Source organism: Chiroxiphia lanceolata, chromosome 1 (assembly GCF_009829145.1).
Source record: "Chiroxiphia lanceolata isolate bChiLan1 chromosome 1, bChiLan1.pri, whole genome shotgun sequence".
Classification (NCBI taxonomy): domain Eukaryota; kingdom Metazoa; phylum Chordata; class Aves; order Passeriformes; family Pipridae; genus Chiroxiphia; species Chiroxiphia lanceolata.
Genome location: NC_045637.1, coordinates 60,201,173 through 60,227,200, shown reverse-complemented (window position 1 = coordinate 60,227,200; position 26,028 = coordinate 60,201,173). Strand labels below are relative to the sequence as shown.

Here is a 26,028-nt window from a genome sequence, read left to right as displayed (position 1 = left end):
TAAAAAAACTCCTGCAGTATAGAAAATTAAAATCATGGCAGAAAGAAAGATACAATGAGAGATATGAGGCTACATTTTCAGCATGGTATCTAAACCACCTTCTAGGCACTTGGTAACAGGGCTCTCACTGTGATGAGCACCATGTGAGCAAGCACCAGATGCAATAGTTTTTGTGTAATCAAGTAATCTACTACATACTTAAACTCGGGCAGACAAGCCTGACCTTGTTTCTGGAAGCATATTTAGGGCACAAAATACTAAAAGCTTTCAGGGAACTGGTCATGGAATGTTTAACTGTTCCTGAACTAGAAATGCAGGTTCCCAAATTTAAAAGCTCCAAGGAGGAAATAATCATGACTTATAATAATTATGCAACAACAACCAAAATAAAGTCAACATAAATGTTAAACACTGTAAGTATGCAGCTTGCTTTTCTTCCTTGGCTTAGATTACCTGCTGAAGAGGGAAAACACAAATAGAGGCATATTCTAAAAGATTATGCCCCAAGTGTCATCCCATCATTCCTAAAATACCTTGTAAAATTTCATTTCCCAACTGTGGAGGAAGGAGGAGAAAAAAAAGTCATGAAATAGCAGTGCAGAAAAGCGCAGCACCTTTGAAACCCAGCACAAACTCCAACCATCCAAATCCAGCTACCAAAAGCTTTGGCTCAGCTGCCCAGTGTGACCTTCCTGTTCCCAAAAAGATGTCACCACTAGAAAACTGATGCTACCAACACAGTTTATAAGAGGGATGGGGGTGGGAAATCAAATCTTGACATTTATTACCTTTTCATTTTGATATGAAGCAACTGAGAATTGAAAATGCATTTCATTTTAACAGATGATTAAATACTAAATGTTTATCTATGTGCTTTACACTATGATTTAAACATCAATTTGTTTCAGATCCAAGTATTCGGTTTTTTGTTCAGTTACTCATTGAATGAGGCCATGACCACAACTGTAAGTACTTCCTGACAAGCTTAAGTAATTGCAATGTTGATACAGATAACGTAGGGTACAAAAACCCATTCAAGTACATGCTAAAAAAAAATAATTATGTTTAATTTTGAGGACAAAGTAAGAAAGGATTAAACTGAGAAAATACATTCAAATTAGTTGGACGAGGGAAGTAAAAAAGTGTTTTTCTGCTTAAGAATAATTTATGGACAGCCCCTAAGGAATTGAGTGCACATTAGTTGAATACATTGAACAGTTTTTCAACTGTAAGTTGCTCATTGAGCTAAAGCACTGACCAAACCCATACCAAGCTAGTTACACCTAAATAACAAGAGGATAACCACCTCCAGACCACAATAGCCTTTTGTAGGATCACAATATTGCTCCTCTAACTGTAGTTTTCTGATTCTTATACACTATTATTTTTCTTTGTTCACTAAACCATGAGAGGAACTGTCACAATTAGTAAGAATTAAAACAGTCAGATCTATATTCTCAGCTCAGTCAGCATACTGTATGTTCAAAAACGCTACAGCAATTAATAGCAGGACCAGAGAAGCCTCTGAAGTGCAAGCTTACCCCAAAAAGGTTTATGAGCACTGTCTGGGATACAGAAAAAAAGACTGGATTAAAATTATGTTGTTTGACTGCAGTATGGGTTTATTTATATAACTTGCAAAATATCAAGTTACTTCAGTGATCAGTGCCACCAGTTCATGCTTAAATGTTTGCACACAGCAGCCGTGGGTCCCTTCCCTCGCTGCACCTCCACTGCAGGTTCCCACCCTACCCCTGAGACCTGACTACTCTTCCCTTGCATGGCCTGGGGAAGAACAGCAGGGGTTTTTTTGCTGTACATGACAATTTGCAATCTCAAACCAATTCTCCATCTTCTTTATAAGATACTTTCCTCTAAGACCATAAGATTTAACAGAAAACTTGTCCAGCAGTGAACTAATACTGATGTTGAACATTTCCACTATCAAAGCTTGTATCAGGATAATTAGAGGTTTCTCCATCAACAAAAGTGTGGCCTTTTCTGCCACTCCCATGCAAATTCAGCTCACCTCCACCAGCCACTTACACATCTAAGAAACATGGTTGATTATCTGCATACAGTCTCTGCAGGTTTAGCCTGGTTTCTTGGCATTTTTTCACAAACTCTTCAATAGAAGTTCATCCTGCTCTGTGCTCAGATCACAGTCCCAGTTCTGGTGTCCAGTCTGTCTTCCACTCAACTGTATTGTATCAATTATGGATTTTTCAAGTGCTTAAGAAAAAAAAAATGTATTTCCTCTACTTTATCTTTGTAAACCATTTGTAGTCAGAACTACAAACTAGTTGCAAGACAAGTGAAAAATGCAAACCATAAATCTCATAGGTGCTGCCAATAACTTCAGCATGAAATTAAAATAGTCACATATGTAATACAAATATGCTAAGGAGCCTTACACCCCAGACTTCTTGCCTAATTCTCCCAGTTCTCCAAGTCAGCAGTAAATGGAGGCAATCATCTCTGCCTTCATTTCATGACAAACTCCTAGCACAGACCATGGATGGACTCTGTTTCATTTATAGGCAGTACTCCTAATTAAGTCAACTCTCTCACATCTACCCCCACAACTAGTAGGCATTATCAAGGCTCCTCAGCTGCACAGCAGGCTAGGTGTGGCAACAATTAATGATACACTTTTACCAATTTCATTGCTACCTCACATCTGAGTTTCCGCACACGCTTCCCAGAGTTAGATTTGCCTCTGTCCCACCTCCATATAATGTGTGTCATAAAATCACAGTGTGGGAGCCTGCATCTGCACCATCTGCGCTGGTGAGGCCACACCTCAAGTACTGTGTCCATTTCTGAGCCCCTCAGTTCAGGAAGGACATTGAGGTGCTGGAGCAGGTCCAGAGAAGAGCAACAAGGCTGGTGAAGGGACTCAAGCACAAGTCCTATGAGGAGGCTGAGGGAGCTGGGGTTGTTCAGCCTGGAGAAGAGGAGGCTCAGGGGAGACCTCATCACTCTCTACAACTCCCTGAAAGGAGGTTGTAGCTGGGTGAGGGTTGGTCTCTTTTCCCAGGCAACTCTCAGCAAGACAAGAGGGCATGGTCTCAAGTTGTGCCAGGGGAGGTTTAGGTTAGATATTAGAAAGAATTTCTTTACAGAGGGGGTGGTCAGACATTGGAATGGGCTGCCCAGGGAAGTGGTGGATTCTCTGTCCTTGGAGATTTTTAAAAAGAGACTGGATGTGGCACTTAGTGCTGTAGTCTAGTAACCGCAGCGGTAGTGGATCAAGGGTTGGACTTGATGATCTCGAAGGTCCCTTCCAACCCAGCTGATTCTATGATTCTATGATTCTATGAAACCATAATCCAGAAAGAATTCTCTATGAAAGAAAACAACAATGATTGCTGCTGTTTCTCTAAAATTACCCCTATATTAATTAATTTACGGAATTGAATAGCCTTCAATTTCTATTAGCTCTCTCTTAAAGTTGCCTTTAGGACAAGAATACATCTGAGATAGACACTTAATGGCTACCGTCACTATTTTTGCTGTACCATAGTCAGCAATTTGCTGAGCTCTGGTCAGTTCTCCACATCTCACACAAGATCTAGACCACAGCACTGAACCATGTCTCCTGCTACAATCTTTGCTTAGTTAACACTGCTGCGCCTCTAACACAATTTCAGTGTTAACACATACTTCAGCTTCTTTGATGGCAGAGTTGTGCCTCACACCCAAAGGGAGCTGTGGGCTCCTTCCTGCATGGATTTATTGCATGAATGATTATCACTACTTGAAAAAGCATTCAACATACCATAAGCCTCCTGTAGGCAAAAGGAGCCTTCCTCTGCTGTAAGCTTCTCTCCCAAAAGCCTCTTCCCAGATTTGCCACAAGGCAGGAGGACAATGGCAAAGAATAAAATGGTCATAAATCTGGGTGGTCCTAATCCTCCGCTTGCCTAAGCCAATTCACCTCTGCTCTCATCAAAGCCACCACACTAATTAAGGGCTAGCCTGCGGTTGGTATTATATATATATATATATATATATAATGGTATAATATAGAGGAACCAATGCAGTACAGAAGGCATCAACAGCACTCAAAGTCTGCACAGTCACAGTAACCGATATATGGTTAAATGGGTTTCTTTTTACAAAATTAATGTTGGATCAAACCTGAGTCTGGCACAGGGATCATCATCACAAGTGAAGAATCAGCATCTGGAATTTCATTAAATTAATCTAAGAACATTAGAGATTTGTTATGCTAATCCCAAAGCATCTAGAGAACACTCTAGATGTAACAAGTAACCCCCTGCAGCCACAGCAGTTTAAGCACATGCTTAAGTCTAACTCCTACTTATTAGGATGACTGAGTAAGCCTTTTCATAGCAATGTAATGCTGGCAAACTTGTACAGCAGTAGGAGTAGGGAAGAACAGCTCTTGAACTGCCTTATTCATGGACCAACAAGACTAAAAACAATGCAAGATGCAAGCTCTCATCTTCTAAAGCATCATCTGGTTACATTTTTACAAGTAACAAGTACTTGTTGATGGTATTGCCAGGTACAAGACAGCAGAAGACCAGAGCACAGGATCAAACCCAGGCTAAGCAGACAGTAGCCAAATCTTCAGTATTTCCATAGTTTAAAAGCCAGTTCTGTCAAACAGCACTCTCTTTAACATGGTATTTGATGTTCAAAATGAAGCTGTTCTAGCTCAAAAGTGGGTTGACTTCTTGTAACATAAATCTTTTGTTAATGTTCATATAAATCAAGTATAGCTGAACAGATTCTTAAAAGATATGACCAAAAATTAATTTGCCACATTAGCTTCGGGTTAACAAATTCTTCTGCTTGGAGACAGTCATACATTACCTAATGCATTTTAAGGTTCTTTGCAGCACACTGCTGTTCCTGAGTTTTGGAAAGAAACCTGTTGTGACCTAAAAATTTTTGTGCAGAAAAAGCTGAGCTCAGTAATTCTACTGGAAATAGGCGCTATAACATAATGCTTTTCGTCAGTAAGATTCTAAATATCTGAAAGAAGTGAAACATGTTTTTAAGATCTTCAAAAGCAAAATGTTTATGTTACGTATATTACATTTCATAGTCCAAATATCCAAATCTTAACCGAATATATTAGGAGACACACATTCTTAAATTGCAAGTATATAATACACAGTAATTTGGCTATGTCATATAAACCAATATAGCTAAAGATCCTCCTCTTTCATCCCTTGGGATTTCCAAATCATCAGAATCATGGAGCTTTTGTTTCAATATTTAAACTAATTTAAAAGATACCCCACAGTCAAAATTCAGCACCATCTCACTACCTCTAAAGAAGAAAATACAAAAAACCCTCAAAAAATAGCACTTCTTGAGCTGCCACCACCATTTTTTACCTGATAACAATGCAGATTTTGTATTCTTTGTACAAAGCTTTTTTATATATTGATATAGTGTCTGCTACAGTTCTGTACACAAGCATCAGTCATTTGTGGACAGAAGCTCTTCTATGATGGAAGTAGAGAGCATTTTAGTTGAGTGTTCTAATTTTTTTCTGCTGGTCCAAAAAAACAGTATATGATGTCTCTATACCAAAAGGTGGAGACAGTGCAGTTCAGCTTTTCAGTGTAAGACTTGCTTTGCCCTAATCCTCAAATGAAATTTAGAAATTAGTAATCTTAAATTAAGATCAAAAGGACAAGCAATTTAGTGATGATCCATAAACCTGTAATAAACTACAGCATTCCTTAACTTGATGCTCAATACAATTTTATTTACTTCTCTTTTTGGTCACATGTCAAGGGAAGGGGTAGGGATGTGTACAGAAGAACCCAAAGAGAGTACATTTACAAGTACTAAATTCTACTTCCTTTTTTAATTATTATTTGTTATGCTAATCCCAAAGCACTTCTCAGTCACAGTACTATTGTCTCCAAGTATTCAATGCCCAACCTGCAGTGTTTGTAAAGGATGTGACATATGGAAAACAGTTTCATTTTTTTTCCAGTAAAAATTCTCCTTTTCAGACAATTAATTCTTTCAATGAAATCATAGATACAATGAAGCAAAATCATTTTAATAAGCTCCTTAAATAGCCTGCACAAAACTGAATGTGAATTCATCTCAACATACAACCTCTGTGTCAAATAAGCATCTTCTCAGGGGCGTAACATCCTTCCTAAATCAAATCATACATCTGTCTCATGGCCTTACAAAGTTACCTCGCTCCCTTCAGAGAGACTAATCCAAGCTAACAGTCTCCTCAGTAATGGATGGAATGCAGGAGACAATATGGTTGTTGGTTCAAATGGAACAAAGATCACCATTTTCTGAGGTGTATTTGATACTATCCATTACGAATATTTGTTTTCCCTTGCAGCTCAAAAATGCTGGAACTTTGAGCTTTGCATCATAAGCCTGCTTTCCATGTAAAGCCACTCCTTTTCCTAGGATAGCAAAATCACCACAGGAGACTTCCAAACAAGCTGCAGACTCCCAAGACTAAAGAGTTTGAAATTTCCACATAGATCTATCCACAACAGTTTAAGTAACAAAATAAAAGGCCCCCTGATAGTCATCACCTGTGTATCACCAAAAATGGTGAGTTATCTGCACCCATTAACTTCATTTCCTCAGAGCCACTAGAAAGAACTCTAACGGCATCATGGGGAAACACACCCTGCAATACTACTCACATGCTGCTTGCTTCTGCTTCCAAACCACTCAAAGTCCTTCCTGGTGGGCAGAAATTGGCAACATAAAGGAAGTTCTTGTGAATTCCTGGCATAAGGAACATATTCTTTAATTCATATCAAAAACCAAAAAAGCAAAAATATTAAAAGGGAAGGCTCCCTAGTTTGTCATCCACTCATTTCAGAAAGAGCCAAATGCTGCTAAATGCAGCAGTAACCACTGACTAGATCAGCTTTGAAGAGGAAGTCAAAAAAGACAGACATGGATATACATTCATTTCAAGTGCTGTCAGAATCAGTAGGCATGTATATCCAAGACAGAGAATGAGAGGATATGCACTAGTATCTCCTAAAAATTGTTAAGTAACCTCCAGATTTTCAATTTTTGAAAATTTAAAAAGGTCCGTTTATTTTGAATTTTAAATTCAAAGAATTCTGCCTGTTTCCAGAGCAAGGTATACTTATAACAATAGCAATAAAAATATTCAATACAAACTTCTGAGGATCCAAGAAAGACTGCATTCATATAGCACTGTGATATTTATTTATGAAAAGGACTTTATAAGTATTCTCAAAACACTTTACTTTATAGAGTTCATCAGGTCCAGGAAAGAAACTCCCAGGAAAGAAATATTCATTTTTCACATGCAGTAGTAAGTCCTGCAGTTTGTGGGAATTTTCCAAATGGCATGGTTTCATGCAAGATGCAATTCTCACCAACTACATCAATTAAAACTAGAGAGAAGCAAAAAGTAAAATGCAAATTGAATCCATTTCTACTGTTGACTGTAGTACCCTCCCACATGCAGCGGACCACACCAGAATTATCAGAGAAAATACGTAGGCACTATCACTGCCACCTGAAAAAAAAATGTTGGAAGTCTTAACTTCTTCCTGCACTTTGGCAGCAAAAGATAAAAGTAAGTTGAAATTGCTGCTACTTGCTAACTTTTACTCCAGAAAATTTTACCCTAGAAACCTGCTCCTAGATGCCCTGACTCTTCCTTTAAGACATAAGGTGTATGAATTTCCTTGGAGGCTACTCTGGTGTTTAATATTTGTGAAGACTTACCAAATTTCCATCAAACTTTGCTCAAAATTAAAACCAAAAGAGAAAAAAGGATGGCTTTGTTGGCCCCTTCTTTAATACTATCATATCACACAGAAAGCAACAAGAGGCCTCTATCATCACAGCCTGGAATACATTTGTCTACTAACTCAGCTTGAGCAGGTTGAAAAGGGTGAAAAGGCCAACACAGATGGCCAGCTCTCTGCTCACTGAGAACCAAGAACCCTTGTTTTGAGCTGAAGAAGTAAGAACTGGAAGAAACTGCAAGTTTTTTCTTCCAGGGAAGAAGGAAAAAAAAAAATTTAAGGTAGGCTGTATTAATTAAGGTATTAATAAAGGAAGGATTAAATTAATTAATGTAAGTACGCCAAAAAATCATAAATAAAATAAGTATTGAATTTTAAAAAATTTTAATAAATAGCAAAATCAAATACATTCAGTGTGAAGTCAGGACACAAAAACTGTAGAAAAAGACATCAAGGGAAGAAGATGGCAGAAAGTAGAAAGGGAAATTTAAAATGTTTTAAATACTTGTATTTTCTGTCTAATCATGTTAATTGCCTTACCTGTAGCTCTTTAATAACATTCTAAGGCAAATCTGGCCCACATGGTTTAGCTTACTGTATTTATCACCATTTAAATTACTGGGGAAGGAATGTGTGTAGTAATCTGTGTATACAGGCACATGCTTCTCAGTGTTGTGCATCCTGTTTTCCTCATCTGCTGCCTATTTAAGAAGTTTGGTTGAAAGCTGTGTGCCTTTTTCCATGAATAGGTAACATAAAGACTTTGGATTTTTTGTGTGATAGGTTAACAAAGTTTCCAGAAAAGAATACAAAGTGTACATATGCTTCTAAAGAAAAGAAGTTAATAAAAATAAAAGCATTCTGATGACACCTGGTGGCCACTTCAAACAAGGAATTAATTGCATTTCATTTGAGAAAAGCAGATCCAACAGAAACGTGTCACATGTTCTATTGGTAAGCATATCTACAGAAATGACAGCTGACATTATCAATTAGAATAGATGTTCTAATTGAATAGAATATACACACTTAAATGTCTGTCTATAACAGATTACTGTATTACTGGTAGACACATAAACATATTCAAAAATAGAAACAAACCCTGCTTTTCTTTTCAATGAAACAGAAGTGATCACACTGGAAGTGTTTCAGCTCAACCCTATAAGACATAAAAAACGGACTTTTTTTCTGTTTTGATCTTCCAGCTCGGTTGCTTACGTAAAGAAGAGGGTGATGGGGGAGAATCATGGTGGCAGCCCCCTGCCTCACATCAGGGTGCACTCAGCAGTGCTCTGTATAATGCATGCTGTCTCAAACCCCTCTAGCACAGCCAGTCCTCCAGCACACTTTAGCAAAGCGAACAAACCAGCCTTCCCTCCGTTGTGTTACTGGATCTCTTAACAAAAATAAATTAATATCCATCATTAGAAATCAGTATAAAAAGGTGACACCTATACACAGACCTCAACTATGGAGAGGGTAAACCTTTAACATGCAGAGGAAAAGCTGCACGTCAAATCACACATTTTTTCCTTCATAATACATGCAAGCAATCACAACAGTGCTGCCATTGGGGGACTTTTTTCCCCCAGTAACCTTAGATGATCGCCACTAAGACTTAAGCCATGCACAGCTGTGCAAAGCCTGGCTTCCTTCATAAATAACTGTTATTTGCTTTCAGGTGAACAAACCCATGCTACACCTGTAGTCACTGCAGGCCTTTTAAATACTTCTGTACTCTGCACAGTTCAGAGGGTTAAAGTTGAATTTTATTCTAATTTCCATTACTGTCTGTGATGAATAGATAGATCCAGCAGATAGAGACCAATATAAGACAGCACTGGGAGGCGCACCAGCGTGACAGTGGCACTGTGAGTTCAAGCACTGGCAATACGACACAATACAAAAATTATTAACGACTTTTGTGGTGTCTGTGATACCAGTCAAGAGATACTATTAGAGCTTATTGTGGAGTCTCTTCCTTTCCCTATCCTCAAGCCCTTCACTAGAGCTATGCCATGGAGCTACAAAAGCCTCCTCCTCTCCAGCAGAGGATCAAGAAGAGGCTGAAGGCCAAACAAGCTCCCACTTCTCTCCAGCAAAACACACTCTCGGTCACCAGATGGAGAGTGGAGGTGAATGAGGGAGGAGGCAGTGCTACCCAGGAGAGAGAGATCAGGGGATGCCATGGTAGCACCCATCCTGTACTGCGACCCATATCATGGCTAGGCTTCGTGAACGAAGATTTGGGAAGGCACTATCCACATTTGCTACAGAACTGCGACCCATATAATGAAACCATATCTTCCCAGAATGGGTTCCAGGCAGCTAGAACTTAAGGAGAGAAGGAACTGAAGAGAAAGAACAACCCCTTGCTGACACCACCATCACCATTTACTAGTCCAAAGCATTCACAGTACCGATATTTTGGGAACAAATACCATGAAGGTTTCAAATGCCACTGTTTGTCAACAGTATCCATTTTCCTCGATGTCTGTTTGTTTCAATGCAAAAAATTTGGTGCTTACCTGAACCAGTCCCTAAAATTCAGCAATCTTCCAGAACCAGCAATATGACTAAACATGTGCACAGTGGCAGCAGGATTCATGTGAGGAACAGGTGTTCAAGTGCATTTCCATGAATGGGGCGTAAGAATAGGAACATTTGCGGTGGGGACTACCGCCCTAATTTCTACAAAAATTGTGAAGCTTCACTCTATTCTAAGAGCTGCACCCGTAACAGATTTCTGTTACTTCAGTATCCAGTCTGCAAAACCCCTCTCCCTATTTTGAAGCACACCGTTTAACAGCTACACAAAACTACAATTTCCTTCAGTTGCTGGTTTATCATAAACTCAAATCTCCTGTCAGCACCCACAATATCAACAGCTCCCACCAGGGCCCGGCAGTCACACAGAGCCACTGCTAACCTGGCCATTGGCTGGCATGATGAGGGTGACACCACAGCCCTCTTCATCCGCAGACTGGGAAGACAAGTGCTAGGGCAACTTGGTGGCCCCAGGTGTGGCCTTCTACTCCCGAAAGCCCTCCTGAGTAGGAAGTACAGCATGTTACTGGACCCTTCCCAGACAGTTCTGGCATCACAGGAGGTCACGGCAGGACCATGCAGTGCTTCCCTGGGCAAGGGGACTTCAGGAGTTGGGTCAGAGCTGCAATTTGATTGTGTGGGCTCTGTACTTCCTCAGTACATCATCACTCTCTCTTAGGAACACATTAGGAGAGTGTTATTACTAAAAATACTACTAATTCCCTGAAAATCACCAAGTTGAAATCAATCCCACGAACTTTCCTAAGATCAATAGGTTTTAATGAACACAGAAAACATACCCTTTAGCAACCACAGGCAAATACCTGGAGACCAAGCTAGAGTAAGAAATTGCACCTGCTCCAACACTTTCTTGGCAGGAAAAAATTGACATATCACTAAGCAAGCTATTGCTCAGCTCAAACACCTTCAGGATCTGAGGGACCACAAGCTCACCCTTATGGGTGGTCATAGTGACTTTATCACAGCAAAGCGCAGCCAGGACACAAAGTCAGATCTCCCCATCACAGAAAGGGCAGGGTTTCAGCACTGCACTCTCAGTCAACTGAGCAGGCCACATCAGAGAGCCAGCCTGCTACTCTCATGGAGCAATGTGGGCACAGAAAGCGGACTGCAAGTCAATTGGGCTGCCGCCTTTAGGAAAGGGTCCTGGCATAGCCTGTTTCTTTCTCAGGGGGTAAAAAGAATATTTAGTCCTGTGTTTCAGTCATCAACAGTCATTTTCCCAGTATTCACCCCGGGAAAAATTTTAACAAATGCTATAGGACTTCTTTTCCTAGCTGTTATCATCAATGGAAAAGAAACAATAGTATAAAATTAAAGCTTACAGATAATGGGAGAAAAAATGTCCATTTATGTCTTATACAGTGAAACCTAATATTAAGTGTGCTGTTCCATCATGTATTTTCCAGCAGACTTGAGCATTACATCCTATTTTTCCCTAAGAACTATGATTCAGATTTCACTTTCTGGTAAATTCCATAAATATTTGATAATCAAATGCAACTTCTGTTTTGTCAGCTATGAAGCCTTCCTCATTCTAAAGCACCAAATTATTTAGCTTTTTACATGACGTAGGAAAGGAATTCACATCCAACAGTGACTCTTGAAATTCCATTTTACAATTTAAAATACAATTACTTTTTTTTTTAACAATTTAAAATTTTGCAGCAAGTGCACCATTTTTACAGGACTTAATATCTGGTATTATTTCTATATACTAAACAATACAGAAGATTCTACTGCTTAAACCCCGTAACAGCACAAATCACAGCAATATAAATATGCAAAGGATCTTATTACAACCATTACACTTTTCTCATCAATCTCATTCTGTGCTAAGGAGATGTAAGTATTCTTAGATGCATGTACAATGGAAAAAAAAATAAATACCTCTTTAATGAATCCTCTCAAAATTATCCCTCTCCCCAAATCACAACATCATAGAATTGTTTACATTGGAAAAGACCATTAAGATCACCGAGTCCAATCATTAACCCAGCACTGCCAAGTTCATCACTAAACCATGTCCTCCAGTGCCACATCCACACATTTTTTAAATACCTTCAGGGATGGTGACTCCACCACTTTCCTCAGCAGCCTATTTCAGGGCTCAATAACCCTTTCAGCAGAGGAATTTTTCCCAATATCCAACCTAAACCTCCCTTGTCATAACTTCAGGCCATTTCCTGTTGTCCTGTTGTTTGTTACCTGGGAGAAGAGACTGACTCCCACACGGCCACAACCTCCTTTCAAGTAGTTGCAGAGAGCAATAAGGTCTCCTCTGAGCCTCCTTTTCTCCAGGCTAAACAACCCCAGCTCTCTCAACCACTCCTTGAACAACTTGTGCTCCAGACCCTTCACCAGCTTCATTGCCCTTCTCTGAACACACTCCAGCACCTCAATGTCTTTCTGTTGTGAGTGGACCAAAACTAAACACAGGATTCAAGGTGTGGCCTCACCAGTGCCAAGTACATGGGGACAATCACTGCCCTGGTCCTGCTGGCCACACTATTTCTGAAACAAGCCAGGATGCTGTTGGCCTCCTTGGCCAATTGGACACACTTGGATCATGTTCAGCCACTGTCAAACAGCACCCCCAGGTTCTTTTTCAATGAGCAACTTTCCAGCCACTCTGCCTCCAGCCCACAGTCCTGCACGGGATTCTTGTGACAAACTGCAGGACCTGGCACTCCACACTGTTCAACCTCATACAACCTCAGTTCATTGGTCCAATCTGTCAGGATCCTTCTATAGAGCCTTCCTGCTCTCCAGCAGATCAACATTTCTGCCCAATTTGGTCTCCTCTGCAAACTGACTGAGGGTGTACTTGATCCCCTTGACCAGATCATTGATAAAGATATTTAACAGGACTGGCCCCAGTATCGAGCCCTGGGGAACGCCCCCTGTGACAGGCTGCCAGCTGGACATAACTCCATTCACCACCACTCTCTGGGCCTTTTTTACCAGCCAGCTTTTTACCCAGGCATCCCAATTCCACTATCTATGTTTTAAATTACTCACATACTAACATCTAAATCCAACTGAATTCAGTGGGAATAGGGCATTTGAAAATCAAGATATTTCTTTAGGTGCTTTAAACGGATTTGAAAAGTAATGCCATATATCCAGACTTCACTATTTTATCTACAAAACTTGTTATTCAGAATTGAATAAAAGTACATAAACCTGTATTTTTTAAATAAAATTAGTTTATATTTTGAAAACTCAACAATTAAGAATGCTTAGCTGCATTAATAACTCCTTCTCCAAAATGATTCAAAAGAAAAATTAAGTTATACTAGACTATTTCTAATAACTTGTAGATTTTCAAAGTGCCCAGTTAAAAATGAAAGGACTACAGAATAAAAGTAGCAAATGCACAAAATCAGTGCTATTAAAAGGCAGACACATGAGACCTCGTATCTTGTGCCATTTGTAAAAAGGTTGTTTTATTATCAGCGTAACTAATCACAATGAAGCCATCTCTTACAATCAAAGTCATTATAATGAATTTTCTTTACAGCTACAGAGAAATGGGATTTGCTGTTCCATATCAAACTAGAACAGGCTGTATAAATTCTTCTTCATATTTATTGTTAAATGTAACTTTTATCTATAAAATCAGCCATGAAATATTAAAAACTGAAACAACACAATTTATATCCTTTACTTAATTTAGTTTAAACGGTCTATTCCCTAAAGAGAGGGAAGAAAGGTTACATATGCATTATAGTGTGCCCTCCTCTCTCCCCCCTAAGCGTTTCCATTATAAACCGCCTAGTTTTGGAATTTATAACGTGGCTGTAAAAATCCACTTCATACTTAAAGTTGGTATACTTTTCCTTTTACAAATTTAAAAAAAAAAAAATAAATCTGCTCCAGAAGGAAGGCAAGAAAGGATGTGAGAGAAGGCAAAAAGCAACCAGACTAAAAATTTTAATGCTTGGGCACTTAAAGCAGTCAATAAGAGCCATCTACTGTAATTCAGACCCATCTTCCCCTCTGCCTGAGGAACCACTGGGAGATGGTCAGCTGGCTGCAGCAGAGCCCCTGAGTGGATGGACGCCAGGTACTGACCTCCAGCTGCTGCTGACCTGCCAAGGTCAGGCTGGCAGACTGGGGAGGAAAACCTCCCTATGCTACTGCTATCTCCTAAAGTAATCTGTACAACTGGGAGCTGGACAAATGAAAAATTAGTGAGATCCGCAAAAAGCATTAAAATCAGCTGTGTCAGAGAAGAGACAAGACAAAACACATCAGCACATCTTAAAAATTAAAGACAGACAGAGCAGCATGTAAAAAAAAAGCTTCTTTTTATATCTATAAAGATATAAGACTTAAGAAATTCAGGAACTGGAGACTGGACAACATATAGTGCAATGAAAACTGCAACAGAAAGATAAAGACAGACAAAAACCATCAGAAGTTCATGGAAGCCAAAGGATTAAAGGGTATAAAAGACAGCATGGAAAACGATTCATACATAAGAAGGTAGATTAAAAAATGAAGCACAAAATAAAGCAAGAAGAGACAAGTAACCCATGACCTTAACGTGCAGGCTGCAACCTAGGCTATTTCCTACTAGCAATATCTTATTTTCAGCTTTTTCCTAAAGCACAACAAAAGCGACAAAAGTGACAAAATGTATCTTCATTTTCAGTGTCCCCATTTTACAGTCTGAAAGGAATAGAAAGAAGTAGCAAAGGAGCAAAATCCTGCTTTGATTCTGACAGTGCAGCTGATGATCTGAACAAGCTGGTGGGAGCAACGACCAAGCTCTGCCAGGTGTCCGTCTGCAGACACTCAGGGGCACCAGGGAAGCTGGAAAAGACCTGAAGTCCAGAGAGGTTCCCATATGCCCCAGGTGATGCTGCACTCTTTTGTTTAGAGGAAACCACCAAGGCCATGGGTTCAACTAAGTCTATTCATCAGAAAAGCCTCTGTCTTAGCACTTCCCTAACTACAGCCCATGAGGCCTATGTACATATATTGCAACCTATTCCCAGAACAATACAAATAAGTAAGGTTTATAAATTCATTGGTTCTCTACAGTGATTCAGGCTCAGAGGTAGTCACAATTTAAAAAAAACAACCCTCACATGAAGATCTTCTGGTGGACTGTATTTATCTGGCATACACAGACAACAGAGGATATTTCCAAAATATGTGTAAAAAAACAAACACAGTAGAAAGATATTACCTACACACCCTCCTCCCACACACTCAAAAAAGGTACATGAGCAAAAAGAACTACAAAGTATGAATTTTAAGGATCTATTAGACCAGGTGCCAAGGATCCTCTAAGGGATCAGGTGGTCCCATGGCACAAAAATCTGCACTCGATTCCCAAAATTAGAGTCCAAAATCACTCAAGTCATTATCTACCTGGTATGCTGGCCACTACTGTACTGGTCAGTGTCAAGATTTAAAGCGTCTGGATCAGAAAGTGAGATGTGGAGTCCCCATTTAGGTACTGATATCTCATGTACAATACAGGGAGAGAAGAAAAAAAAATCCAGCTCCTTCTCCACCAGCATGAGGCAGCCTGCTCAGCTAGAGAAAGGCAGCAAGCACAAGCCCTAAGTCCAGAAAAGGAGAGCTGCTACATCTAGCAACCTGGACAAAAGAAATACGATACTGACTCTGCAGAGCTACTACCACATTATTTACCTCTCACGAATCTCAGAAGTCTTGTTCTTGTACCTACGGCACGCCTGCTGTACGAGCACCCTGAAGCAAACACCTAAGCAAAGCCTCCTCCAATCTACTGAAGTTGCTCAATAACTTGGCATCCCCTACTTCTGGAAACAGCCTGCACATCTCGTGCAGGATTTGTAAGCTTTCGTGATGAATCAGTAAAATCCACATCCACTCCAGGAGTACTTTTACATTTTATGCTAAAAAATGCATAGCAATGAGATTATTTCATTTGAATTCACTGTATTTATTAGCATTTATGGTCAAAATATATTCATTACAGCAACATGTATTGAACAAACATGAGCAAACATTTATTAATTGTTCTACCTGGATGCTCTTCTTTACTGGAAAGACATTGAAAGAGCATTAGGAGCACTTTGCAGAACTATTCAAACAAACATTTTTAAAAGCAAAATCTTGACAATATGGCATTTAATAATAAAGCATATATTACAAAGTACTGGAATTTTAGGGAGTATTAGTATTTAAAATGTGCCTTTAAATTACCCCTATTTGGAATGACTGGCGTGACTGTATTAGCTATACATTTTTACATTGCTTTATCCAGTCAGCTCACTAAATCATTAAAAATATACACATCTGAGCTTCAATTTGACCTGCAGTGACTCCTATATGTACTCTCAAAATTAACACAAGCAGAGAATGCTACTAATCTTTGACTTGTAATAACTGATCAAAGAATACTGCCCTGTAATTCACTACAAGCTAAAATCATAGTGCTGAACTGTGCATTTTCAAACAAGTGGTTTATAGCTTCAGATTTAAAATGCAAAGTTTCCATTATATTTAATAATTAAAATGCATGCTGCGTTATGGTTACATTTGGTGACTGGATTAGTAGTACCCCAACTGAGTTAAACAATGCCTTTTTCCTATTAGAGTTCATATTACCATATTGTCTATTTGTTTAAGAAAAGGAAGAAAAAAAGCACAGCAAGGAAGAAGGAATAAAAAAGAAATATGAATATCAAACGTACTGAAAGACAGTGAGCACCAAGACAGCGAGAAGACCTGGTATCAGCAAAATCTACACTAGCTGAAAGCAGAAAAGCTGAAATATCTGTGCATTTAAAGTATGAAAACTTTTTTAATAAAAGGGATATTCTCCCTCTGTCAATAAGTGTTCTCATCCAAAGTAAAGGGTTTAAAGCTCAGTTTGTTTTCCTAGATACAGTCTCTACAAATTGAGGGAATACACACATCACTGTCAAAGAGCGGACTCTTTCAGGCTGTCAACTTCTTCATCAGGGTCTGACTTCACTGGAAAGTGTGAAATTATGTAATTACTTATGCTTGGCAATTCTGATGGTTTAGACAAATCCAGTACTATGAACATCATCTTTTATAATGCAAAATTCCTACTGCGATTTTATTTTAAGGACTATACCCTTTCTTTCTGTGCTTTCTAGGTGGCTTATTCAAACAAAATTTAAATATTATGTGAAGCATTTTTCCTCTCCCTAAACAGATCATATTGAGCTCAGAAAAATAACTTACAAGGATGAAAAATACTTGAAAAGTAAAATAAAAATGAAACTATGGCCACAGTGACATCAACTGAAGTTTTCTCAGCACTGTCATCCCAAAACTCTCTAATTGCAAGTCTAAAGACCTTTGAGTACTTACAGCAAACGTATAAATAAAATATTATTTGACAATTATTTTGACAAAAAAGACACATTCTTTACATACCTGCACTTCCATGCAACATTTAACTTCAGAGATTAAATCTGTTTTCATTTTAAGCATATTTTAATTATCCTGGTACCAGTAGCAGATACGAAGACAAGCTCGTGTGCCTGAAAGCTTGCCTACTTCTCCATCTACAGTAGCTCGCGTAATATATTACCTCTGCCTGTATGCTGCCTCCTCAGAAATCTATCCCATTATGGGGATAGATTTTTATAAAAAATACAAAGGTATACATTCTCTTGGGAAAAAAAGTTTATTCAACACTCTCCTTCAAAACACACTTTATTGATACAAGGAACATCTAAAATCATGATGATGTGAATGAAGTAAAAGAGAAAAGCACTCCTGCAAGTCAACCTCCACTAGCAAAGTTCAGCGTGTTTTTTCCTGGAAACAGGACCTAAGCAGCCTGAACAGAGCCAACAAACTGCACAATCAGGTTTTCCCTTGGCCTCTCCAAATAACTACCTCCTGTACCTAATAACCTTGTGCCCAAAAAGGAGTCTTGGGTTTTGAGAGAAGGAGCTCCTTATGTCTGCTCCGGAGAAGCAGGAGACACCTCCAGTGTCAGACCTACATCAGCTTTGCCTTCAGTCACTTCCTCCCCTTCCCTCCTCAGGTTGCCATCCCTGTTGGAAACTCCTTGGGTGACACAAAGAAAATCAGACAGGGAACAAAGCCTACATAAAAATGTCTGCAGGTATGAGAGGCACACAAAAAGAAGTCAAAGAAATACTTGTCAAGAATTTTCAAGCTACCTAGACTTAGAAAGGCACTCAAACCCACAAGTCTGTAGCCTTGACACTTTAATCAGAAAAAAACTAAAGAAAGAAAAAGTGGGGTTTTTTTTCATACAACATATCTGCCAAGTTCCTGGTACCAACAAGTAACAACACTGTTATAAAAGGTCTGCTCAAGAACAACCTGGTTTTTGGGGTAAAATTTGGACAAAAAAATAAAATCCAATTTTATTTCTTTGGTTTTGTGTGCGCAAATTATGAAATGGAAAGCGTGTGTCAGGTTCTGATTTTGGTCATTTTGACACAAATTCAAAAAATTCTGTTAAACTAAATGAAAATACTCTGATTTATAGTCAGGTAAATGACATCAAATTCTACTCCCAGGTTTCCTTTCCTTCCTGATTAAATTACATTCATCTACACTCAAAAACAAAACAACTAGTGTTATTCCTGCTATTTTTTTCAGGAGAATAACTTAACTGTTAACAAAATACTACATGGAATATTCATGAAGTCATAAGGGTTCTTTCAAATGTCTGCCATCTATCTGAAGCCTCCCAACAATGAGGCTTATCGAAATATCAGTACTGTGTGAGTACAAACATATCGACCTAAATGCAGGACAGAAGTGAACCTGCTTCTGCGAGGACCTAAACACCACAGTTTTTCCCTAGAATACTTTTTATTAACCTGATATGTATATGAGAGAGCAAAAACCACAACACTCAGTAGGCTTATACGGAATGCACCAAAAAAAGGCTCAAAAACTAAATATCGCACCTTCACGTTATTAAAAGGTTTGACATAGTATTTATTGCCATATTACTCCTAATTAGCAGTTTACACTTGTTAACAAGAACAGTTCATTTAAGGTAAACAGGAATTATCTTTCCATTGTATAGATAAAACTTGTAAATAGGACAGCTCATAAATTCTAAGATGAGAATAACAAGGAAACTATTCATTAAGGCCTGGATTATAAATTCAAAAGATGAAGGATAACATGCTTAAAGAAGAAGGTTTTATTTTTTAAAGCATTCATTAGGCTCTCATCTCCAAGCCTCAGACTTGTAAATAATTTAAAATGAAAATGGGAACAACAAGGAAGGAAAACAAAATGCAATTCAAATCAGTCCATTGTTGTACCAATAAAACAATAAAACAATAGAAACTAAGTTGGCAGATTTTGAAGACAACATCCAGAAAACATTTTTATGTACTGTATCTTTGAACTTAGATGTTATGCTAGCACTGGATCCAATCCAAAAAAAATTAGCTCTGACTTATAACAATCAGGCTTTGCCCAAGAAAGACTAAACTAGTACACAAGCTAAACTAGTAATTTTTAGCATTCACTGCACATTATGGAGCTGCCAAAGCAAACAAACAAACAAGCTTCAGTTTATCGATGCTTTTAGATTTTTTATTTATCCATTCTGACTCCCCAGAAGTGTATATCCTATTAACAATTTATATGACAGAAGGCGAGTACCCCCTTCCCTTTAAAGAGGAAGGTAAACCTCGGTTTGCCTTACATGGGGAGCATGAAAAGAAACAGCTTTTACTTCATTGGCATTGAAAATGGAAAGTGAAGAAGAAAAAAGTAACAAATCAAACAAAAAACCCAAAACCACAAGGATCACTGCTGTCCTTGCTGCTTATTCAATGTCCCAAATCCAATGTCAATACAACCATGCAGAAAGTGTGTTACACAGCAAGGAACTAGGAAAGTGCAACATTCTACCTTTATTGAATTTCTGGAGTTTGCTATTCTCTTCTCAAGGACTTGGAACAATCCAACTTAAATATAATGTATGATTTCACTTAAGCATTCAGCGGAAGGCAAGCAGGCAACAAGGAATTTCTTTCTCCGTGTTAACAGACCACATGGCATTGCAAAATGCAAAAGTGCCGTATTCCTATGTCATGGTTCTTGGGGAGAAGGATGTGCATGTGTGCTGGGCATCCCACGAATGTCAAGACATGCTCCTCAGAAGTCTTGCGCTTGCTTCCTGCACCCCGTGCACCAGGAAATTGGACACTTTTCAGCTATAGAGGATTTCCTGCATGGGCGCAGAACATTGAGCAGGGAACCCCAGCACTGCCAGTGAGCTCTGGGCATACAGCAGGCTTGAGGCTCAGCTACAGCACACACACATCCCAGCTAGTGCAGTGCTTCCCAGAGGCACCAACTTCCCCAGCAGCACAGGAGTAGTGAGTCTGATGCTTCTGCGTGTGAATCCAGATGGAAAGGTCACCCCTGTTCCTGCTTCTCCCTCAAACACAGAAGTGGGTGATGCCAACATGCTATACACCATCAGCACAGGTAAAATAAGACTCCTCCACATAAGCCAATTCTGCATGGACTCACTCACATGTTTATAGCAAATGTTTACAGCAAACCATTAACCCACCAAATGGAAACAGGCACAAGCCACAGGCTGTTCCAGAGAGAGCCCAAGCTTGAAAACCTGATTAGAGAGAACTCACATATACGGAAGTATAAAGCCATCCCAGAGCTCCCAAGGCCATCCAAATGGCACCACAACAACCCGTTTCTGTCTTTGCTTAAACCAGAATCCTTGTCGGGATCTCCACAGTTTTCAAATTTTTGCTGGAATGTTTCCTACAGAAATGCTTATATACCACGTAATTGTAAGGATTCCATAAAAAAAACCCCAAAACATGAAACAACGATTTCCATACAAAAGATGACCTAGTACATCCCACCTTAGGATGAGTTTTGTTACCCCTTGTAACTGCAGTGGATTTTAACATTTATATGTAATTTTTATGTCCTTTCACCTATATTTTGAGACGAACTTTTGAAATACCAAAGGTGGGGCTAAGGACCGCAAGAAACTTTCTTTATAACTACAATGAAACAAAGAAATATGAGACAGAAAAGCAACTATACATGCATTTATAGCAAAACAGTAGTCTACAGATATGTATACATTCAGATGTATACACTGAAATACTCCATACCCTAATTACTCTGCATGCCTCCTCCTTGGCCATTGCACACAACACAAATATAAAAACTTGTATTTTTAGACTTAGAAGCCAGAGGCAATTAAAATTTATGCCTGTACCAAGGACCAAAGAAACTTAAGGATACCCACAGCCTCCCAGCCCAGTCTATATAACCTGTTCTGTTAAAGACAGCAATTTGGAAGCAGGCCAGACTACTGAAAAAAAAATGTAGTACAACTGTTGTAGAAGAATTGAAATGAAGTAAAGTATGAAAACTTCCAACTTCAACACCTAGAATGGGCTAACTTTTCTGTAACTACAGACCCTTCACTGGCAGACAGCAGAAACAGGACTACCAGAATTCCTAGTTGCAGAGTAGGTTCCCTCATTTTACATACAGCTTCTTTCTGCAAAGCAAAACATCACCTTTGGAATTTCTGCAGGTGAGAAATTAAGAGATTACAAGAAAAACATCTTAACATTTTTTGCTCCTTCACTGGTTTTAAAAACACAGGCTAATAATGACTGAGTTTATTTGTTAGCACAGCCCAAATTGACAAAAAAAAAGTACACAGTTTAGAAGAAAAGTAGGTATAGGTGTATTTAAACTTTCATACACTTGTGTAATGACATAAGAGTGTCCACTGCAAAGGCAAACAAACCAAAGATGAAACCACTCCAATATCACTGGAGAGATTTCACGTGAACTTTGACACCCTAGGCCAGCCTAGATTTAAGCGGTTTGCAGTGCCACCTCCTGTGTGACCCTACTCCTAATTCATTCTCTCCAAGATGTCCTCAGTTAATCCTATGCCTCTTAGTACTAGGCATGGTACTTCAGCCTCTTCTCCCAGGCAACTAGCAATAGGACAAGGACATAGTCTTAAACTGCACCAGGGGAGGTTTAGACTGGGCATTAGGAAGAATTTCTTCATCCAAAGTGCGATTATGCATTGGAATGGACAGGCAGGGAGGTGGTGGACTCATTGTCCCTGGAAGTGTTTAAGGAAAGACTGGACGTGGCACTTAGTGCCATAGTGTAGTTGACCTGGTAGTGATTTGGTTATATGCACCATAATACCACAGCATTAATTGGAATGAATGACTAGATCAGATGTATCTTAAAACAATATTTTTATTTGAGTGATGGTGTCATCCATCCAATGAAGCCTTTTGTTTTCTCCAAGAATGAGAATATTTAAATTCTAAACCATTTCAGGAAATTCAAACATAGGAGCCGCTGAACAATTCCAGTTCAACCACATTTCACAGGCCACATCTCTCTGTAAATTTTAGCTCATGCACAAAACCACAAATCTGTGCATATTCAAAAGATTTAAAAAAAAACAACTAGGCAAAGTAAAGCCACCTTATTCTTAATGTTGTGCACACTAACACGAAAATGCTGTTCTTCAGTACAAAAGGTTGGTTTTAATGAAATATTGTGACTGACATCTGCTTCACACGCATTGTAACTCCAAGTTATGTTTTTCTATAAAAAGAGACAATGCAGCTTAAGTTTTAAAAGTGTTTCTAACAAAGAAAACTTTCATGCAAATAAATTAGAAATCTTTGATGTTGTTACTATACAATAGTTCTTACAGAAGAATGATAGTAAAGGATTTAACTCAGGTCGTTTGAATTATATTTCCCAAAATGCTAATAAAAGTGACATGTTTGAACATACTGAAAAAGTCACAGTCCATCATCGTGCTGTCACATCAGTGCATTTGACTTTTTTTAAAATGTATGGATTATACAATTACTGCCAGGCTCCATATTTTATATATAAAAGCTACAATCTGATTATATGTCCATGCTGAAGTAATTTATGAAATAAGGGTGGAATGACTGCAATGTTACTTCTATGATGAATGTAACTTGCTGTGAATAGTGTAGGAGATTACAGGAGAGACCAAACTGAAGCCTGTAATTGTCTTCATCTTTCATGAAGAGGTGTGACCTGGGAAAAATATAGATCCCAGCATCCAAAGCTCCAGCTTCACGCAAACATCTTGATTACTCATGTTCTGGTATAGGAATGGAAAATTTATAGTCTTCACAGGCCACACCTTCAGATTATTAAGGTAAGAATCACAGGGAATTACATCCAGTGTTTATATTATATGTTAGTCTGTCATTGTTTTGCACCATCAGCAAATCACTTCTGCCATTATTAGGCTGGCACTTTTGGATTTCCATTATTTACTACTCCCTAGGTGTTACCATCATGCTTAGTACAATATAGATGAACACAAGCACACGACAAACCCAAGGTCTTTCAAGTCTGCATCAGAAAAACTACACAAAGAAGCAAAGAGGGCACAGGAAAACAAGAAACAAAGCTATAACTGTGTAAATTCTGAGATCACCACTAGCTACAGCATTCCTTTCCTTTCTCCTTACCTAACACTACATTTAAGATTAACAGGCCACACTAATTATTTGAAGGAGCAACAGGAAACCTGTCATAACAAGTCAAATTAAACAGGGTAGAATCATAGAGTCATAGAACAACAGAACCATAGAATGGCTTGGAAAGGACAGGACCTTAAAGATCATCTAGTTCCAACCCCCTTGCCATGGGCAAGGACACCTTCCACTAGACCAGGTTGCTCAGAGCTCCATCCAGCCTGGCCTCGGAACACTTCCAGGGATGGGGCATCCACAACTTCCCTGGCCAACCTGTGCCAGTGCTTCACCACCCTCATAGTAAAGAATTTCCTCCTGAGATAACAGATACACAGATAACCTATCCCTCAAAGGCCACCTAAAACAGTAGTTTTGGTTTAACCACCTTTTCTATTGAAGATATACACCCCTTTCAAAATGTATTAATAAATTGCTATGCTATTCATGGGAACATACTTTCCCTGCCACAATCTAACAGGTCCCCTCAGCATCTACTAACTCCCTAGATCGGACAAAATCATGTTGAACATTACAAGACTGTGACAGCACAGAAGGTGCTCACGACTCAAGAGACAGACCAGTGAAAGGCAACAGAGCTAGTGAAAGGTCTGGAGCACAAGTGCTCTGAGGAGCAGCAGCTGATGGAATTGGGGTTGTTTAGCCTGAGAGGCTCAAGGGAGTCCTTACTGCTCTCTCCAACTACCTGAAAGAAGGCTATAGTCAGATAGGGTCAGCCCCTTCTCCCAGGTAGCCACGGACAGGAAAAGAGATCGTAGTCTTAAGCTGCGCCAGGAGAATTTTGAACTGGACGTTAGGAAGAATTTTTTTATAGAGAGTGTAATTAGACATTAGGATGGGCTGTCCCGGGAGGTGGTGGAGTCACCATCCCCGGAGCTGTTTAAGGAACGCCTGGACGAGGCACTTATGCAATGGTCTAGTTGAAATGGTGGTGTTTGGTCATAGGTTGGATTTGATGATTTCAGCGGTCTTTTCCAACCTAAGTGATTCTATGACTGCTCTGTTTAGCGACTGGAGCATAATAAAGGGAAAGCGGCTACAACCCTTCGTTTATCACTTGTTAAGAGCCGCGTACAGAGCTCCTGATGTCACGTGCGTTGTCCCTCACCGCCAACCGCACTACTTCTCAAAGCTCATTCCCGCTTACGCTACAGCGACCTTCGGGAAAGGCTGCGCGGGGTTGGGGTGGGGGCGGGGGAAGGAAAAAAAAGAGCGGTTCGGGCAGCAAAAACCACTCAAAAAAGCGCCAAACCCCGCACGCCGAAACCTCAAGCGTCCTCCCGGCAGCGCGGGGTGGAACCGAGCCCGTCCTCGGCACCACCGGCCCCGCCCCGCCGCGCCTGCGCAAACCGGCCCCGCGCGGCGCTTCAGGGGCGCAGCCCGGCACGGTGCCCGCGGGCGGCGGCCGACGGGGCCGAGCACCCCCCCCCCCCAACACCCCTGCGCCGCCACCGCTGTCACCTCGCAGGGCAGGTGACACGGGCGTCACAGCCCCGCCCGGCCCAGCCCCGCGCGTGCGCACCAGCCCTAGGGAGTGAGGGCGAGGCAGGAGCCCAGAGCACGCGCCAGCCGGAACCGCGCAATGCGGCGGGGCTCGCGCGCTCCCGCCCCGCCCGGCTCTCCCTCTCGCTCTCCCTCTCTCCCTCCCTCCGCTCCTCTCTCCCGATCCCTCTCCCCCTGCTCTGCTCTCTCGCCCGCCCGCGGCACAGCGGAAGGGAAGATCTGCGGCGGCCCCGAGGCCGGCTGACTCGGCCAATAGGCGCGCGGGGCGCTCTTCCCGCCCTCGGCAGCGTGTCCAATCGACGGGCAGCGGGGGAGGGACCATGCGCGGGATTGGCTCGGAGGCGACGCCACCGCCCGCCCACCAGCAAAAAAAAAAAAAACGACGGCAGCGCAGAGGCCCAAAAAGCCCGAGGGGAGACGGCGGCGCGGCGGCCCCGTGAGCCCCCTCCGCGAGGGCCCGAGGCGGCGGTCCTCCCCGCGCCGCCGGGCGGCGGGGCGAGGCGGCCGCGCCGCGGCGGTCAGCGCTTACCGTGCAGGGGGAGCTGGGCGCCTCCGCTTGTGCCGAGCCGTGTCACCAGTGGCGCGCCGTAGATCCGCCGCGCTGCGTCACGCCCGGCGGGGGGCGGGGCCGA

General features: G+C 40.6%; 1 protein-coding gene across 2 annotated transcripts in view; it reads right to left on the bottom strand.

The window, feature by feature from the left end:
• The window catches only part of ZNF407 (zinc finger protein 407), a 338,560-nt gene extending 312,532 nt beyond the window's left edge, over nucleotides 1-26,028 (bottom strand). Inside the window, exon 1 of one of the 2 annotated variants that reach the window (XM_032694069.1) lies at nucleotides 25,926-26,028. The gene's annotated coding sequence lies outside the window, so the exon portion shown is untranslated. Of the gene's footprint in view, nucleotides 1-3,781; nucleotides 3,850-25,925 lie in introns of those variants that run through there. The other variant, XM_032694063.1, reaches the window with a different exon arrangement.